At 41.1% G+C, this 19,355-nt stretch overlaps 1 protein-coding gene across 3 annotated transcripts in view; it reads left to right on the forward strand.

The window, feature by feature from the left end:
* The window catches only part of PTCHD4 (patched domain containing 4), a 107,420-nt gene that overhangs the window by 83,694 nt on the left and 4,371 nt on the right, over positions 1-19,355 (forward strand). The gene's annotated exons all lie outside the window — the stretch shown is intronic.

Below are 19,355 nucleotides of genomic sequence, written 5' to 3' on the forward strand. Positions count from 1 at the left end.
GGAAGAGGTGATAAGGCAGGGTGGTGGGCAGAGAGCAGCATCCACTCACTAATAATCTTATTCACCACCTGAAGTGGCTGTCTCACCACCATGACCCAGGGGCCAATCCTAGTCCTGACTGAGAGCTTGAAGTACTGCTTACACACACAGACATGCAGAGGCAAAACCTGCTGCCTCCCACTATGTGTGTATGCGTTGTACAAATGGAGGATGAGCCATATTGTGAGAATTGGGCAAGAGTGCCATTTTGAACTTCAATACTGGAAGACCACTTTGGGGGGAGAGAGGGGGAGTTTCAAAGACTTGAGGCCCATTAACATGTTATGTTCAGCACTCATACAATGAGTGTACAGTGTAGACAAGCACAAATCTGTGCACAGGTACAGTCATTCACATGTTATGCTGAACGCAGATACAGATGTACATTTTCTATCTGCACCGTGCATTTGAAGGGCCTCATCCAGGTTCACTTTTAAAATGAACACAGGTGCATTCATTCGCACAAACACAAGTGCAAATGTACAGACATCTTTACACTCATGCAGCATAATGTCTGAATTGGTCTATGGTCTTAGATATATTCACCTTTTCTAAACTAATCATCTTTTTCCCTACAAGTAAAACTTTCCCAACATAAGAACAGCACTGCTGGATCAGGCCCAAAGCCCATCTATTCCAGCATCCTGTTTCACACAGTGGCCCACCAGATGCCGCTGGAAGCCACAGGCAGGAGTTGAGGGCATGCCCTCTCTCTTGCTGTTACTCCCCTGCAACTGATACTCAGAAGCATCCTGCCTTTGAGGCTGGAGGTGGCCTATATCCCTCTGACTAGATCTCCTCCATGAAGTTATCCAAACCCCTCTTAAAGCCATCCAGGTTGTTGGCTGTCACCACATCTTGTGGCATAGAATTCCACAAGTTGATTATGTGTTGTGTGAAAAAATACTTCCGTTTGTTGGTCCTAGGTTTCCTGGCAATCAATTTCATAGGATGACCCCTGATTCTAGTGTTATGTGAGAGGGAGAAGAATTTCTCTCTATCCACTTTCTCCACACCATGAATGACTTTATAGCCCTCTATCATGTCTCTCCACAGTCGTTTTTTTTCTAAACTAAATAACCTCAGGTGTTGTAGCCTTGCCTCATAAGAAAGGTGCTCTAGGCCCCTGGTCATCTAGGTTGCCCTCTTCTGCACTTTTTCCAGTTCTGCAATGTTCTTTTTTCAGTGTGGTGACCAGAAATGTACGTAGTACTATAGGTGAGGCCACACCATAGTTTTGGGCATTAAAATATTAGCAGTTTTATTTGCTATCCCCTTCCTAATGATCCCTAGCATGGAATTGGCCTTTTTCACAGCTGCCACACATTAAGTTGACACTTTTAACGAGCTGTCCACCACAACCCCAAGAGAGCCAGCGTGGTATAGTGGCTAGAGTGCCGGACTAGGACCAGGGAGACCCGAGTTCAAATCCCCATTCAGCCATAAAACTAGCTGGGTGACTCTGGGCCAGTCACTTCTCTCTCAGCCTAACCTACTTCACAGGGTTGTTGTGAAAGAGAAACTCAAGTATGTAGTACACCACTCTGGGCTCCTTGGAGGAAGAGCGGGATATAAATGTAATAATAATAATAATAATAATTAATAGGCGCCCTGGGTGCAGTTCCAAAAGACCGTGAAGAGCACCTCAACACCATAGGGGCCACAGAAATCACCATCAGCCAATTACAAAAAGCAGCTTTACTGGGAACAGCCTATATTTTGCGACGATATCTATAATAACCAACAGTATTGATGATAAAATTCAGCCATCCCAGGTCCTTGGGAAGGACTCGATGTTTGGATAAAACAAACCAGTCAATAACACCTGTCTGACGGTGTAAACAAGAAATAACAACAACAACAACAACAACAACAACAACAACAACAACAACAACCCTAAGTTCCCTCTTTTGGTCAGTCAGTGACAGCTCAGATCCCATCAACGTATATTTGAAGCTGGAGTTTTTCATCCCAATGTACATCACATTGGGTACTCTTAGATGGGTATGAAGGCCAATTGACATTTTTTACATGTGTTGCCCAGCACTGTGTGCAGTATTTAATGTCAATAGCATGTGTGGCTTGAGGATCAATGGATGTACAAAGCCTGACAAGCAGTTTCTCATTCCCACTTCTTTCAACTGGCCGTCTTTCTCTGAGGCCAGGTGAAGTTGCCAGTTGGCCCTGTGTGCGGTATGTACCTATTGCAGTGAAAGAGGCTTCAGAGCAGTGTTAGTCGCAAACATTGTATAAGAAACTTTCCAGGGTATAGTTGGAGTGCAACACACAGGGATACATTTTAAAATTTATTCTCACAATGTTCTATGTTCTCACAATGTGCTATATAATTGTATATTTGGGGTCTAATTATTTTCATTAAAGGTTGCAATGCATCTACCCTTTCCCCATATTGGATCATGTGAGCAATACTCTCAAAATCTCAAAACTTCCTTTCTTTAGAGAGGGTTAAGAAACCCCGATAGCTGAGGTGAGGTGAAGCACTGAAAATGTGTTTGATGAAGAAAATTATTGAACTGTCTTGGCAATTGCTCTTTTCAACAATATGTGTAAGCACTTAGAGCTGAGATTATTTCCTCTTCATGTTATTAATCAATAGCAACTGTAAAATAATGATTCACTTGAAGATTTAAGGGTAGAAGTGAAACCAATTTTCATTACTGCATGGGTGACTTTTGCCATATTAAAAGAAGAGATTATTAGTTCTTACTCTGCAGCTGCAGAAAGGAGTTTTTTAAAAAGTATTATTAGACAGAGGTCATTGGGAGGCAGTCAGCAGATTCTCAGTGATCCAGAGAATGAAAAATGAAAAGGGAGAGAGATTTCATGATAGAAAATAGCACACAAAAGATCAATTAACTGCCAGAGGAAAAACAAGAGAGCCAAATAGGCTAGAAGTTTGCTTGCTTTTTTTTTTAAGTGACAGATGTAAGAATTACTTCCAAAACCAATAAAGAAATGGAAAGGAGTCTTCATCCTTAGTGCCTCCCCACAAAAATCTATAGGATTAATAAACATCACCATACAGCAAAATTAAAGGATTGTGGCCAATTCTTATGCACACCATCTATTTTGAAATGCCTTTGATTTCAAGGGGAGAATTGGGAATTGGCTTAAATATCTTCTACAGATTGAAATCAATGGAATTTTTAAAAAAGTTTAATACTGACTCAACTAAACTGTCATCTTTTCTCACATAGGAAGGGTTTAATCATTTGAGGATTGTTCCTAAAGGTTTGATAGAACTGAATTTGCAATAGTGCAATATGTGCCTACACAAGCTTGTGATGAACAATTTGATCATCCCCTGACTATTTAAATGAAGTCCCGACAGGCCTCCTGTTTTTGTTGCCTGCTAGAACTTCAGAAATTGAAGTTTTATCAATCACTTGGCTGGGCACAATACATGGTTGATGAGTTGTGTTCAGCTTAGTGGATGACATATGTTGCAAGCCTACTGTAGGGTGAGCAGAGGACCAGAACACAATGAAGAAGTGCAAGGCCGGTTTCCAAAAACAAGCCCCTTTGGGTTATAACTTGTAAGAAGAAGGGTTAGTCCTTGAATTCTTAACTGGTAAGTTAGTGAGGTTGGAGTTCAGAATTATGCTCAAATCTATATTTATATATAATTTGAATGTTACTTGGCCAACATCTGTGCTTTAGCCAGTTATCTATCCTGGTTAAATGCTAGTTACATGAAACAATTAGACCAGGGTTGCCCTGAAATTCTGCATTGTCACTATCAGCTCTGCAGGGCTCGCTGATCATTAATAACTTTTTTAATGTATGAATGTATGTATGTATTCAATTTATATACCACCCTTCCAAAGTGGCTCAGGGCGGTTTACAACAAGGTAAAAGCAATTAAAACCAGTTAACAGTTAAAATCAAAACTATAAAAACAGAGTAAACAGAATTTTAAAACAATTTTTCAATCATTTAAAACCCTGGAAGGCCAGGCCAAACAGATAGGTTTAAAGGGCTCTCCTGAAGGACAGTAATGATCTTGAATTATGGATTTCTGCCAGGAGTGCATTCCACAGCCCAGGAGCAGCTACAGAGAAGGCCCGCCTCTGCATCGCCACCAGATGAACCGGTGGTAACTGGAGATGGACCTCCTCAGATGACCTTAACGTGCAGTGGGAATCATGCCGAAGAAGGCGCTCTCTAAGATAACTCAGACCTAAGCCGTTCACGGCTTTAAAGGTAATGACCAGCACTTTGTATTTTGCCCAGAAACATATTGGCAGCCAGTGTAACTGTTTCAAAACAGGCATAATATGGTCTTTCTGAGTTACCCCACAGACCAATCTGGCTGCCGCATTCTGAACTAACTGAAATTTCTGGACTACGTACAAAGGCAGCCCCATGTAGAGCACATTGCAATAGTCAAGCCGGGAGGTTACCGGCGGATGCACCACTGTTTTGAGGGCATCCTCTTCAAGGAATGGGCACAGCTGTCGAATCAGCCAAAGCTGATAGAAAACACTCCACCTCCGCCTGAGATACCAGAGTGAGGCCTGGGTCCAGGAGTACTCCCAAGCTGCGCACCTGCCCCTTCCAGGGGAGTGTAACCCCATCCAGCACAGGAAGATCTAACTTACCCCTCAGATTCTGAGCTTCCACAATGAGCACCTCTGTCTTGCTTGGATTCAGCTTCAATTTGTTCTCCCTCATCCGGCCCATTACATCCTGTAGGCAGGCATTTAGAGAATGAGTGCCATTTCCTGAAGATGAAAGGGGAGAAGTAGAGTTAAGTGTCATCAGCATACTGATAACATCCAGCACCAAATCTCCTGATTAAGCTCACCCAATGGTTTCATGTAGATATTAAAAAGTATTGGTGACAGAATGGAGCCCTGGGGGACTCCATATAACAGCTCTCGTTTTGAGGAGCAACTGTCACCAGGCTCCACCATCTGGAATCTACCCAAGAGATAGGAGCGGAACCACTGCAAAGCAGTGCCCCCTATCTCCAACTCCCCCAGACGATCCAGAAAGATACCATGGTTGATGGTATTGAACGTCACCGAGAGAGCCAGAAGAACCAGCAGAGTCACACTCCCTCTTTCGATTCCCCGGTAAAAGTCATCCATTGGGCCAACCAAGGCCATCTCAACCCCATAGCCAGCTCTAAAGCCAGTTTAAAATGGGTCTAGATAATGAGTTTCCTCCAAGACTGCCTGGAGCTGGTCGGCCATTACCCTCTCAATCACCTTGCCCAACCAAGGGAGATTGGAGATTGGGCTGTAACTATCCATCGCTAAGGGGTCCAGGGAAGGCTTTTTAAAGAGTGGTCTAACCATCCTCCAGACAAGGATGCACTCTACCCTCGCTCAGCGATGCATTTATGATATTAACTAGGCCACCTCCAACAATCTCCCTGCTAGATAAAAGCAGCTAAGTTGGGCAAGGATCCAGAGAACAGGTGGTAGGCCGCACCGCCCCAAGCAACTTGTCCACATCCTCAGGAGTCACAGATTGAAACTAATCCAATCTAATACTACAAGAGGGATCGCTGGACACCTCCTCCATAGACCTTGCAGAAATAGTGGAGTCCAAGTCGGCCTGAATGCAGGAGATCTTTTTCGCAAAGAAAATGGGATTCTTGTCATGATGAGAATGCAGCCATTGGTTTGTAATGGGAGATTTGATCAGCTTCCTAACCAAATAACCATGTGGTTCTTTCCTGGAAGAACCAGCTATAGGGGCACATGGGGAAACCTCAATGCTATAGTTTGTGATGATATCATCCACCCTGATCCAAGATGGCAGACATGTCAACTTTTGAGGTGCAAATACACTAACTTGAGGACTGCCTAACCGATTTGGACCAAATTGGGTACATTTGTAGTGAGTGACACACAGGGACACCTAAGAGGTGTAGTTTGTAATGATGTCATCCACTCCGATCCAAGACTGCGGACATGTGAACATTTGCGGTACAACACAGATGTGTTTTTACCTTAGTTTTTTATGCTTGTATTTTATTGGTTTTAAATTTGGTTTGTTTTTATATTTTTAGCTTAATATTCTTATTGTCATTTTATTGTATGTTTTTTTAACTTTTGTAAACCACCTTGAGATTGTTTTTAATGAAAGGCAGTATATAAATTCAGCAATAAATAAATAAATAAGAGTTCTAACTAGTGAACCTCAGTTTGAACCAAATTTAGTCCAGTTGTAGAGATAGTGAAAGGAAAGTAGAGAGATTAGTTCTTACTAGAACAACTTGTTTTATTTTCTGCTCATCATTAAGCTTCTTGTGTGCAGCCGCATTGGCTTTTGCCAATATCTCCCTTTTTTTAGGAATTGTTTCTGATGGCGCTGTTTGCTGCCAAGGTTCTTGAGTAAACTTAGCAGTCATGGGGAAAGGGGACAGATTCATCTGTGGATTGGTAACTGGTTGAAGGGCACTGGTTGAAGGAAACAGAGGGTTGGCATAAATTGACAGTTTTCACAATGGAAGTAAGTAAGAAGTGGGGGCCCCCAGGGATCTCTACTGGGACCAGTGCATTTTAATTTATTCATAAATGAACTAGAAGTTTGGGTAAGCAGGAAAGTGGCCAGATTTGCAGACCACTAAACTATTCAGGGTAGTAAAATCCAAAACAGATTGTGAGGAGCACCAAAAGGATCTTCCAGACTGGGTGAGTGGGTGACAAATAGCAAATGCAGTTCATTGTAAGCAAGTGTAAAGTGTTTGGGGGCAAAAAAAACCCCAACCCACTTCACATATACACTGATGGGGTTTGAGCTGTCGGCAATTGACCAGGAGAGAGAACCTGAGGTTGTGGTGGACAGCTTGTTGATAGTGTTGACTCAGTGCAGGGGAGTAACCAGTTGCAGGGGAGTAACAGTAGGAAAGAGGGCATACCCTCTACTCCTGCTGTAGGCTTCCAGGGGCATCTGGTGGATCACTGTGTGAAACAGGATGCTGGACTAGATGCCTTGGGCCTGATCCAGCAGGGCTGTTCTTATGTATGTTCTTATGCAAGGCAGCTGTGAAAAAGGCAAATCCCATGCGAGGAATAATTAGGAGGGGGATTGAAAATACAAGCACTAATATTATAATGCCCTTATACAAATCTGTGCTATGGCCACATTTGGAGTACTGTGTATAGTTTTGGTCACCCTATCTTAAGGACATGGAAAAAATGCAGAAAAAGAAAACCAAGTTGATCAAGGGCCTGAAACATTTTCCTTATGAAGCAGGGCTACAGCATCAGAGAATTTTAGTCTGGAAAAGAGGTGAATATGGGGAGACATGATAGAGGTGTATAAAATTATGCATGAAGTAGGGAGAGTGAACAGAGAAACATTTCTCCCTTTTCCACAACACTAGAACCAAGGGTCACCCCACGAAATTGATTGCCAGAAAATTTACGACTGACAAACGTAAGTACTTTTTCACACAGCTCATAGTTAATCTACAGAATTCTCTGCCACAGGATGTGGTGATGGTCACTAGCTTGGATGGCTTTAAAAGGGGCTTAGACAAATTCATGAATCAATGACTACTAGTCTGGTGCCTATAGGCTGCCTCCAGCCTCAGAGGCAAGATGCCTTTAAATACCAGTTGCAAGGGAATAACAGCAGGAGAGGGGGTGTGCCCTCATTTCTTCTCTGTGGGCTTCTCAGAGGCATCTGGTGGGTCACTGTGAGAAACAGAATGCTGGACTAGATAGGTCTTGGGCCTGATCTAGAGGGCTGTTTTAATGTTCCCCCCATTTTCTACTACCTGAAAGCAAATATGTAATAAAAACAAATATAAAACTGCAAGATTAACATTTATAAATCATTAAACCACAAAAGCAATCCTAAAAAGCAAAAAACCACTAGATTATAACAGAAAAAAGTTAGACCTTGTGTGTTAATTACATTTCTTTCTCTCTGAATTGGGTGCTCAAATAACTAGCATTATGTTCAAAACACAGCAGGTTTCATATAAGCAAATCATTTCCTATCCTATCCCTGTCCTGACAATTTTCTGCAGTATTTTCTATGTCATTAATCACCACATTGTGTTTGGCAGTGGTGGAAGCTGCTGGTGTATATTAACCCCTATTCACCCAGCTGGACTGGATGAATCTGACACCAGCAAACGCTTGGAAGTTGTTAGAGGTCACTGATCCTAAGGGGAATCATTTAGTAACAGTTTCTTCTTATCCTTCACTTATTTTTTTCATTTATGGAATAAGGAAGATGACGAGCTCAGCTGTTGAGCTGGATTATTTGAATCTTGAAATCATCAACATTATGATTCTATTCAACTAGTATGTTTGGTGAATATAGTGCCTTTCTTTGAAAGATGTCATCAGTGGTTATCATTCTTACTTTAGCTATTGTCATTCCTTCACAAAAGATAAATGTGCTGTTCAATGACACAGAGCTCCCTCCGCCTTACCTTAGGAGGAAAGTATTTCCATTTTTGTCACTTTGAGAGATTGCTCGTATCCCTCATGGATTCCTCTAGCTTGGACTGGAATTGCGCAAGTAACCAACAAAAATGGTGTTCTTTGTATATTATTTGAGAAGTGAGCTGCAATGATTGATGAGGTGGTTCATTGGCATGGTGGGGCGTTGTTGGGAAATTACGTCCAACACAAATTACTTGAAAGTTTGTGCCTGACTGCTTGTGTTCTTGATCTTTTCCCTTGTCTAATTAATTAAGGCATTTGGGTCTCAGAGGTGGTTTATGCCTCAATGAGACAGGTATGTTATCTGCTCCTTTTTAAAGAAAGTGGTTTCTAGACCATTCCTGAACAGCCCTCTTTAGACCTGGACCATTTGAATAACTATCAGGTGGTCTAGTAGTGGATAGTGATCTGATAGTTTAAACACCTTGCTTTTGGAGTGGACTCTAACAAGTAAGTAATGGCAGTTTTGCCACTGCTGCAAAGAAAAAGGTGTGTGTGTCAGTGGGGGCATTGTGTCCACAGCAAGCTGAACTCTAAGTCAACAATTTGGTCCCATTCTTTATGAAACTTGTGCCTCTTGGAGATTTTTTTCCCCATATTGGGACTGATCAGTCTGTCCTATTGCATTTTCAAAAATATTAATGGCAACATAAATATACAGCATAAAAAACCAACCATATTACATTTTTTAAAAGCATGCAGTTCCATCTAGACTAATACTTAAAACTATCCATTGTTGCCTTAACACATTCTAATCTATATGAGGTACAGTTCAGTACACTTTAATGTATATTGTGGACAGTTCAGTATGATCTGTTAATACCATTGTTGTGGGAAAAACCTCTAGAATCTAGCCTACCTGTTTGATTCAGCCACTGGCTTTCATCCTCCTATCGTGGATAGGGAATGGGGCGTCTTGCCAGAACCAAAGAGGATTAGGCTCAATTCTCGCCGATATACTTGCTGTCTAACTGAATGGAGTCAAACAACAAGGTTGTGTTGCTCAAAAAAGCTTTTATTTCATGTCATGAAAGGCACGAGTATCATCAGAGAGCATCTTGCTGATACTGCGCACCCAAGCCATACAGTTGGCTAGTTTTTATAGGTCTCAAACATACAAGCATATCAACAAAGTGATTAATACATGTTATTAGTTATTAAACTTACATATTTCAGAGGTGTCATCTAGAGCCTGAGAAGATGAGTTACTACCTGGCTTTTATGACAACTTTAATCCCTATGGTATCTCTTTGTACCAGCAAGACCCTCTTTCTGCTGACTGGGGAATTTAGCTAATGGCCTGTGTTTGACCACTCCTGGTACCTGTTATCTCTGGTGGGCTTCTCAACCCACATTCTTGAGAGGGGGCCTCCCGCTCTTGACTTTGGGCTCTGTTACCAAGAGGCTTCTCAACTCTGAATACCCTGCTGGCTCGATACTCCATTAGGGATATGAACCAAACTTTCCTGAATTATACTTTGATACATACTTTTATATACTTATTTGTAGGCCTGGATTAAACAATTTGTTATCACCCTTAATAGAGCCAGAATGAAAAGTGCATCACACTTTCAGGACATGGATTTAACTCTTGGATTTACCATCGTGATCCAATGTCACGATGAAATTCAAAGAGGGCTGTTACTGAGGAGTAGAACATATCTATTCTTGGTTCTTCACCTCAGTCTTTAAACTGTGCATCTTTTCCCCTCTGCATTCCCCCTGTCTAGATAGACTTCTAGGCACCTCCAAAATTCATACAGCTGGCTTGTGGTGGGGAGAGGGTCCTCAACATCACTGAACCTGCAAAAAGAACCTTAAAAAAAAAAAAACCCCACCCCAGACTGCACTTCACTCTCAAAATATCCCAAGCATCTTTCTAAAGATGCCAGAAATATTTCGTAACATTTCTCCTTCAAAATCAGTAGTTTATTAAATTGATACAATTGGAAGGTATGAAATCAAATCCCAATCACTTTAACGGTGGCTTGCAACTGTCATCAGAGATAAATGTAGTGGATCAAGTTAAATTTTGGTTCTATTAAGAGAAGGTACAAAGACCAAGGACACAATGAGAGAAAATTCTTAGAGCCTTTTCCAAATTGGGTTTGTTGGCAAGTCAGAATCACCACACGATACGCTGCCCCACATTCACTGCAATTAATGAAGCCTGTCATCATCATCGTGCCTGTGCCAAGGAGAGAATAACTGACTTCTGCAGAATGGATCATATTGGAATTAATGGCTTGTTTCTTGGCACTTTACAAACACTAGGTTGATATTATCTGCTGAATAAATGGATTTATTCCCTGTTAATCAGCAATTGCTCCATATATTATGCAGAAAATATATTCTGGAGATTCTAGGCACTGGAATAGTCAGGATCATCATCCTAACAGCAACAGAAATAATTCACAACACCTTTTAATTGAATTGCATACATGGTCAGAAAGGCTTCCACGTATTTCTGCAGAAACAAACAGTTCACGCCAGCAGCTTAGAGCTCCTTCTTTTTAGATGTAGGCCTATGGTGATCCAACTCGAAAAGCATGAATGAAACGAATGCATGTTGTAGAGTGTACCAACTCACTGCCACCAGGTAGAGTTCTTGTGGCTGGTTCTACTATACAGTCACTGGAGCCTCTGCCCCTTGATTGATTGATTGATTGATTGATAGATAGATTAAGTGCTGTCAAGTTGGTGTCAGCTCTTAGTGACCACATAGATAGATTCTCTCCAGGATGATCTGTCTTCAACTTGGCCTTTTAGGTCTCTCAGTGGTGCATTCATTGCTGTCGTAATTGAGTACATCCACCTTGCTGTTGGTCATCCTCTTCCCTTTCCTTCAACTTTTCCCAGTATTATGGACTTCTCAAGGGAGCTGGGTCTTCGCACAATGTTCTCAAAGTATGATAGTTTGAGCCTGTGCCTCAAGTGAAAATTCTGGATTGATTTGTTCTATGATCCATTTGTTTGTTTTCCTGGCTGTATCCTCAAAATCTTCTCCAGCACCAAAGTTCAAAAGTGTCAATACTTTTCCTGTACCGCTTCCTCAAAGTCCAGCTTTTGCACCCATAGATTGTCACAAGACAAATCATTGTCCAAACAATTCTGATCTTTGTAGATATAGACACGTCACAGCATCAAAATATTCTTTCCAAGGGCTTCATTGCAACCCTACCAAATGCTAGTCTGTGGCATATTTATTGACTGCTGGATCCTTTACTGTTAATGCATTTAACAGTATGCATTTACCCCTGCTAACTTGGCAAAGAGGCACCTTTTAACGTGGTGGTTCTCTTTATTGAGCAGGGGAAGAGTACAGTGGTCCCTCGACTTACGAACTACTCGACATAAGTATTTTTCGAGTTACAAACGGCAGTTTTAGATCCGGTTTTAGATGCGGTTTTTTCGACTTACAAATTTTTAGATGGGGTTTCCTCGACTTACAAATTTTACATGTGGTTTCCTTGACTTGCCTGCCTGTTTACTGCCTGTTTATTCTTGAAAAGAAATGTTCCTGTGCAGTTTGCAAGCCTTACTGGGGGTCTGGGTCTTTTTTCTAGGCTCCGGAATGCATTAATCCGTTCCCAATGCATTCCTATGGGAAACCGCTTTTCGACTTATGAAGTTTTCGACTTACAAATGTGCATTCGGAACGGATTAATTTCGTAAGTAGAGGGACCACTGTAACTGGCCCTATTCACCCCCAGTGCAGTACCTCAAGTGACGGTTGCTGGTGTCTATCTTATGTTTCTTTTTAGATCATGAGCCCTTTGGGGACCGGGATGCATCTTATTTTTATTTGTTATTTCTCTATGTAAACTGCCCTGAGCCATTTTTGGAAAGGTGGTATAGAAATCGAATTATTATTATTATTATTATTATTATTATTATTATTATTAATGGGTACAGTGCTAAGGAAATTTAGGCAAGTAGGCATGGAGTGGGAGAAAGATAGGGAAACTATTGAAACAGTTAAAAAAATTAAAAAAGTTTACTTGGTTAGAAATCTTCTTAGTTCCAAAACAGTGCAGCAATACCAAGTAAAAATAGGGAGACATTTTCAGAGTACAAGAAAAGCATTGAATAACCAAGGCCAATGGCCTATGGAACCTGGGCCAGGAGTGCAAATCATAGTTTATCCCTCTTTCCCCTGAAGTAGGCCTGGTCCTTCACTACTACCACCAGCCTCTCCTATGCTACAGTGCTTCCAGTTCAGTGATTTCAAGCTCTCTGGCTGCCCCAGTCACCTGCAGTCTCCTTATCTCTTCACTATTCCAGCTCTGCTCTTGTCTCTGAATTGTCTCTTCTCTCTGAGTCTTGCTCTTTTGCCAACTAACCTGTTTCTGTTTCAAGCAAGCCTCCTTTTATTCTCTCTTTCCCCTCCAATTTTTCTAAGCAAACCAATCAAAACAAACTCATTCCCTCCATTCTTTAAAATAGCCAATCAAATCAAACCCTCTCTTCCCTCCAACAATTAAACAGTAAAACTCCTTTCCCTCTCAAACCAAACTGTAGAACAGAAGCTGTGAACTTTTGACCCCTTCACAGCTTCTTTACACAGAACACAGGGAGCCAGCAATTACATACGCAGAAATCTGAAAAACAGAAAGAGACAGTAAAGGCCTGATTCCTTCACACATGCAATGATATTTTGATTTGATTCTCTAATGCAGGGCTAGGAAAGCTTGGCTCTCCAGCTGTTTTTGAACTACAACTCCCATCATCCACAGCTGTGGCTGGGGATGATGGGAGCTGTAGTTCAACAACAGCTGGGAGACTCTAGACAGGGTTTCTCTGTCCTCAGATGTGAGTCCTCAGATGTTATTGGACTTCAACTCCCATAATCCCCAGGACCAGTGGCCTTTGGTTGTGAATTATGGGAGTTGAAGTCCAGTTACATCTGGGGACCCATACGTTGAGAAACCCTGCTCTAGAATCCCCCCCACACACACTGCATAGTCTACTTTTTGGTGGGGGTGGGGGTGGAGGAAGGAAAGTTTTAACAAAAGGGCTTAAAGAATCACAAGATAGCCCATTGATCTGGCACTGTATAAGGTAAAACTGTGTGTGCATTTGTGTTTATTTATTTAATAAATTAAATAAGCCATCTCTACCTGGTGATATGATGTGGGCAGAGAGGCTTCAACAGACACAAAGAATGCACCAAGGGTTGTGTTTTTAGTCCCGCCCTTTCTACTGAAGTGTATGCATAGCTTGTACAGTATATATGTGCAGGACTTATGTGTGTGACATTGCAATATGTACCCAAGGCTAGATCAGGGCATATACCCTGGCTGGCCAACAGCCAATTGCATCATCAGTAGTGGATTAAAAATCCACCAGTAGGGGAATAAAAATCCATCCATCATCAGTAGTAGATTAAAAACCACCTTCAGGTGGTCAGGTAATCCTGCAAACTGGAAGAGACGTTTTACTGGTTTAGGGGCTTTTTTCCTCCCTTTCAGTGTGTCCAAATTACTAATGTGTGGAATAATAATAATAATAATAATAATAATAATAATAATAATAATAATTATTATTATTATTATTTTGTGACAATATCTATAATAACCAACAGTATTGATGATAAAATTCAGCCATTCCAGATCCTTGGGAAGGACTCGATGTCTGGATAAAACAAACCAGTCAATAACACCTGTCTGTGTAAACAAGAAATAATAATAATAAATAATAATAGTAAATAAGCAGACAAACATCTGCTGCACAATACACCAGATATAACTGTAGTCAAGGAGAAAGAAAAACAAGTTAAAGTAATTGACATAGCAATACCAGGTGATAGCAGAATAGAAGAAAAAGTAGAAAAAATAACAAAATACAAAGATCTACAAATTGAAATTGAAAGGCTGTGGCAGAAGAAGACCAAAATAATCCCAGTGGTAATTGGCGCCCTAGGTACAATTCCAAAACACCTTGAAGAGCACCTCAACACCATAGGGGCCACAGAAATCACCATCAGCCAATTACAAAAAGCAACATTACTGGGAACAGCCTATATTCTGCAACAATATCTATAATAATAACAACAACATTGACAATAAAATTCAGCCATCCCAGGTCCTTGGGAAGGACTCGATGTCTGGATAAAACAAACCAGTCAATAACACCTGTCTCACTGTATAATAATAATATTAATAAAAATATCATTATTAATAAAAAAATTAAATGTGGACTAATAACTGTTGTAAAGCTAATAAATAATTTAATAAGAAAATTAAATGTGGACTGATAACTGTTGTAAAGCTACCAATATTTCAAAATAATATTAATTGGAAAGGTAATTCTGATATTCACAATTGCTCTTCCCAAAGTATCACATAGTCACTCTTTCTGATGAATTTTTTAAAAGGCTGTGTGTGTGTGTGTGTGTGTGTGTGTGTGTGTGTATGGCTCCTGAACAGCTGACTAAGATGAAGCATTGTTGTGATTATACACTAATGAGAGGCCTGGGTAGGAGCAGAGGCACTTATCATGAGCTGTTTGATATCTATGGAGTGTGCTGCCAAGAGCTTCAGTATCCCCTGTTGGGACACACTGATAATGGCGGGCCTTCAATGCATATTAATGAGGCATTAATGAGCTGTTAAATGTTGCTAACTGAAATGTGTTTGGGGAGGGAGTTGAGGTAGCATTTAGAGGGAAGAACTAAGTTAACACAACCCAGCAGAGCTCATACTTCTGTCACAAATAATAGTCACAGGGCAGTTGATGAGAGTTTTGCCCTTGCTCATAAGCCAGGAATGCCAGGTAATGAAGGCCCCTCGTTTCAGACCACATATAAGTGTTCCTCAGGAATTCTTATATTTCTCATTACTCTTTTATCTTTCATATATACTGCTATATATCTTATTCCTTTGGAGGGGGGCGGGGGGCGGGTAGTGTAACCTTGAATATATCCCGAGCACCATCCTTTGAACTTTACTGCATTGAGCCATTTTCGGAAGGGCGGTATAGAAATTGAATAACAACAACAACAACAACTATTATTATTATTATTTATTTACACAGTCAGACAGGTGTTATTGACTGGTTTGTTTTATCCAGACATCGAGTCCTTCCCAAGGACCTGGGATGGCTGAATTTTATGGTCAATGTTGTTGCTGTTGTTATAGATATCGTCGCAGAATATAGGCTGTTCCCAGTAAAGTTGCTTTTTGTAATTGGCTGATGGTGATTTCTGTGGCCCCTATGGTGTTGAGGTGCTCTTCAAGGTATTTTGGAACTGCACCCAGGGCGCCAATGACCACTGGGATTACTCTGGTCTTTTTCTGCCACATCCTTTCAATTTCAATTTGTAGATCTTTGTATTTTGTTATTTTTTCTATTTCTTTTTCTACTGTTCTGCTATCCCCTGGTATTGTTATGTCAATTATTTTGACTTGTTTTTCTTTCTTCTCGACTACAGTTATATCTGGTGTATTGTGTGGCAGATGTTTGTCTGTTTGTAGTCGGAAGTCCCATAATATTTTTACATCTTCATTTTCTACCACTTTTTCAATTGTATGGTCCCACCAATGTTTGGCTACAGGTAGCTTGTATTTTTTGCAGACGTTCCAGTGTATCATCCCTGCTACCTTGTCATGCCTTTGTTTGTAGTCAGTCTGTGCGATCTTTTGACAACAGCTGATTAGGTGGTCCACAGTTCCATCTGCTTCTTTACAAAGGTGGCACTTGCTGTTTGTTGTTGACTTTTCTACTTTTGCTCTTATTGCATTTGTTCTTAGTGCCTGTTCTTGTGCAGTCAGTATTAAACCCTCAGTTTCTTTCTTCAAGTTGCCATTCTTAAGCCATTGCCAGGTCTTGGTGATGTCTGATTTTCCACTTATATTGTGCAAATATTGACCGTGCAGTGGCTTATTTTTCCATTTTTCTGCTCGGTTCTTGACTTGTTCTTTCTTGTAGGCCTGCTATGTTTCATTGGTGTTGAATAGTTTCTCGTTATTGACCATTTTAAATGCAGCTTCTTCACTGTCCTTTACGTATTCTTCAAGGCCTCTTTTCTCCTCCTCTACTGTTTGATGGACTTGCAGCATTCCTCTTCCACCTGAGCTGCAAGGGAGGTAGAGCCTATCTACATCACTGCGGGGGTGCAGAGCATGATTGATGGTCATGATTTTCCTGGTCTTACGATCTAGCGTCTCTAGCTCTGCCTGGGTCCAGTCTATTATTCCTGCAGTGTATCTGATAACAGGTATAGCCCAGGTGTTTATGGCTTGTATGGTGTTCCCGCCATTTGGACTTGAGGATTTTTCTAACTCTCCTGATGTATTCACTTCCTATTTTTCTTTTAACTTCAGTGTGTGCAATGTTATCAGCCTGGAGAATGCCCAAGTATTTGTAATGTTCTTTCTCTTCCAGGTTCTTGATCTTGCTTCCATTGGGCAGTTCTATTCCTTATTTTTCCTCTGTTCATTATTAATGCAGCACACTTGTCAAGTCCAAACTCCATTGCTATATCGCTACGGAATATACGGACAATGTTTAGCAGTGATTCGATTTCTGACTGGGACTTTCCATACAACTTCAGATCATCCATGTACAGCAAGATGGTTGATTTGACTTTATGTTTTAGATGTTTGGTATCCGAGGCCTGTTTTGTTTAGTATTTGTGAAAGTGGGGTCATGGCGATTACAAACAACAGAGGGGATAGTGAGTCCCCTTGGAAAATGCCTCTTCTAATGCTAACCTGTCCAAGTGCCTTGCCATTGATTGTTAACTGTGTACTTCACATGCTCATTGCTTTTTAAAATAAATATCTGATAACAGGTATACTGTTACCTGTCTGGCTGTGTAAATAATAATAATAAATACTGCAGATCCACATGCACATCCCTGAAATGTCACCCTGTGATGAGCACATCAATTTGTCCAGAAAGCATATTTTAATTGAAAAGACACATCTATCAGATTCTGCAGAAGGGATAATTTCATAGCGTTTCTTATCATTTCTCCAGAGTTTTGAAAGAATATTTTGAAGGCAGTAATAAAATACTCCCATAGACTTCAAAGCCTTCAAAAGCTAACTCTGCTGTAGTACCTTTATTTATTGATGGATGGATGGATGGATGGATGGCCTTGGTGAAAAATCATTTACCACCATCTTTCTTTAAATATAAGCTCCCATATAGCAACTGTAACATGTTTCATTGAATACTTCTCAACGGGTCATCTTAATAATCTAATCTTAATAATAATAAATGGGTAATCTACAGTGGCTGACTGTTTCCATGATAGCAGCAACTATAAAAATGGCTCTGGTGAGAACAGCAATGGCTACTACAGACTGTAAAGTTGTTCACACAACCAAAGTGTCTGAGGCTGGGGAGGGCTGGGGGGAAGGCAGGATCCTGCCTGCCTGCCCCCACATGTTCCAGGCCTGAACAGAGCTCTGTCACTTGTGTGTTCAGATGAGTGGCATGACGGCATCTGAGAGGCCAGGGGAAGGAAGCTGGGCCACCAGATATCCCACAGTGCACCTTGTGAGCAGTGCGGTGCATTGCAATACCTCCCTACTGCCAGGCTGCTCCTTCCACCAGCATATATGGCCAAGATGGCTGCTGGCAGCCCGAGCACCCACATGGCCAGTGAGTGAGGTAGGAGACACGTGCTTGACCTTCTACCTCACTGTAAGCCTGGATGTAGAAGCAGGGCTAACTGGGAGCAATCCTGGTGCTTCACAAAACTGGCCCTTCCCGGGGTAACCCTACCTGTAGGACTACAGGTAGCCCTACATGACCAGGTCACATGACTGTTCACATAACCAGTCCTACCCTGTAGGACTGGTCATGTGAACGACCTCTGTGACTAGTCAGTTCATGTTGAGGTTTCTGTGCATAAACTTGTACATGGAAAGATCACAGAAAGAAAATGAATGTGAAATGCATGCTTTGCTCTAAGCCTTACAGTACCTGATATCATGGGCTTGGAGTGCGTGAGCGCCACTGTGGAATGCTATGCAGAATCATCAGGGGAATCATGGACTGAAAATTAACAGCTTTCTTCTAGACACAAAACTGATAATTTTGTTTGTTCTCCCGCCTATGCTTTCTCTTGGAAAGTTAATTTTGATTTCCTGCTGTTTTCTTGCTCTCTGTCTGTGTCTTCTGGCCTGGCAGAAAGCAGAAGTTAATTCATCCATCTCCCCAAGCACAAGTAATGCCCCACTTAGACATGGAGCAGGAAAACTGAATTCAGTAGAGTTGTGCTACCCATGACTTATAATACTATTCCTATAGAAATCAAATATAAATCCTCCATGCGTTTTCATAGAGCATTCTGTTGAGTCCATATAGTCGTCACAAGATTTTAAAAGGATTTGCACATTATTTGTGCCAATAAGCTCTGAAATGCCTCAAATTTGCTTGCAACCATCAAACCTAACAATGCACTGCACTGTGTCATTTGAACATCCTATTGAGAATGATTTCAGAATTGTCCAAAGCCAAAGGTATAAATAAAACTCCTGAGTAAGAACTGACGCTGAACGGCACGTTTGCTTGCTTTTGACTCCATTGTAACTATTTATGGGGACAGTGGTACCTGTCTTGGAGTGAAAGTCAATAAAGTGCAAATAAAGATGTAAGGAATGTTGAATAGGCTTAATGTTTCAACTAGTATTGTTTAATGGTTAGTTTCATATACGCCCTGCTGTGCTGTCATGACAGGGGTTTTTGCAGGGAAATCCTCAGTTTCCATGAGAGTGAGGGGGTGCTGGATGCTGCTACTTCTCATGGGTCCGTCTGCCAAATCAGTTTTAATTGTTTGTTGGGTTTTCTTACCGGTAAGACTCATCTTAACCATTTCATGTTTGGTAATTTACCTTCCTGGCATTAAGTAAACATCATCTTCAT

The sequence above is a fragment of the Hemicordylus capensis genome, chromosome 1, assembly GCF_027244095.1.
Source record: "Hemicordylus capensis ecotype Gifberg chromosome 1, rHemCap1.1.pri, whole genome shotgun sequence".
NCBI classification, from domain to species: Eukaryota; Metazoa; Chordata; class Lepidosauria; order Squamata; family Cordylidae; genus Hemicordylus; species Hemicordylus capensis.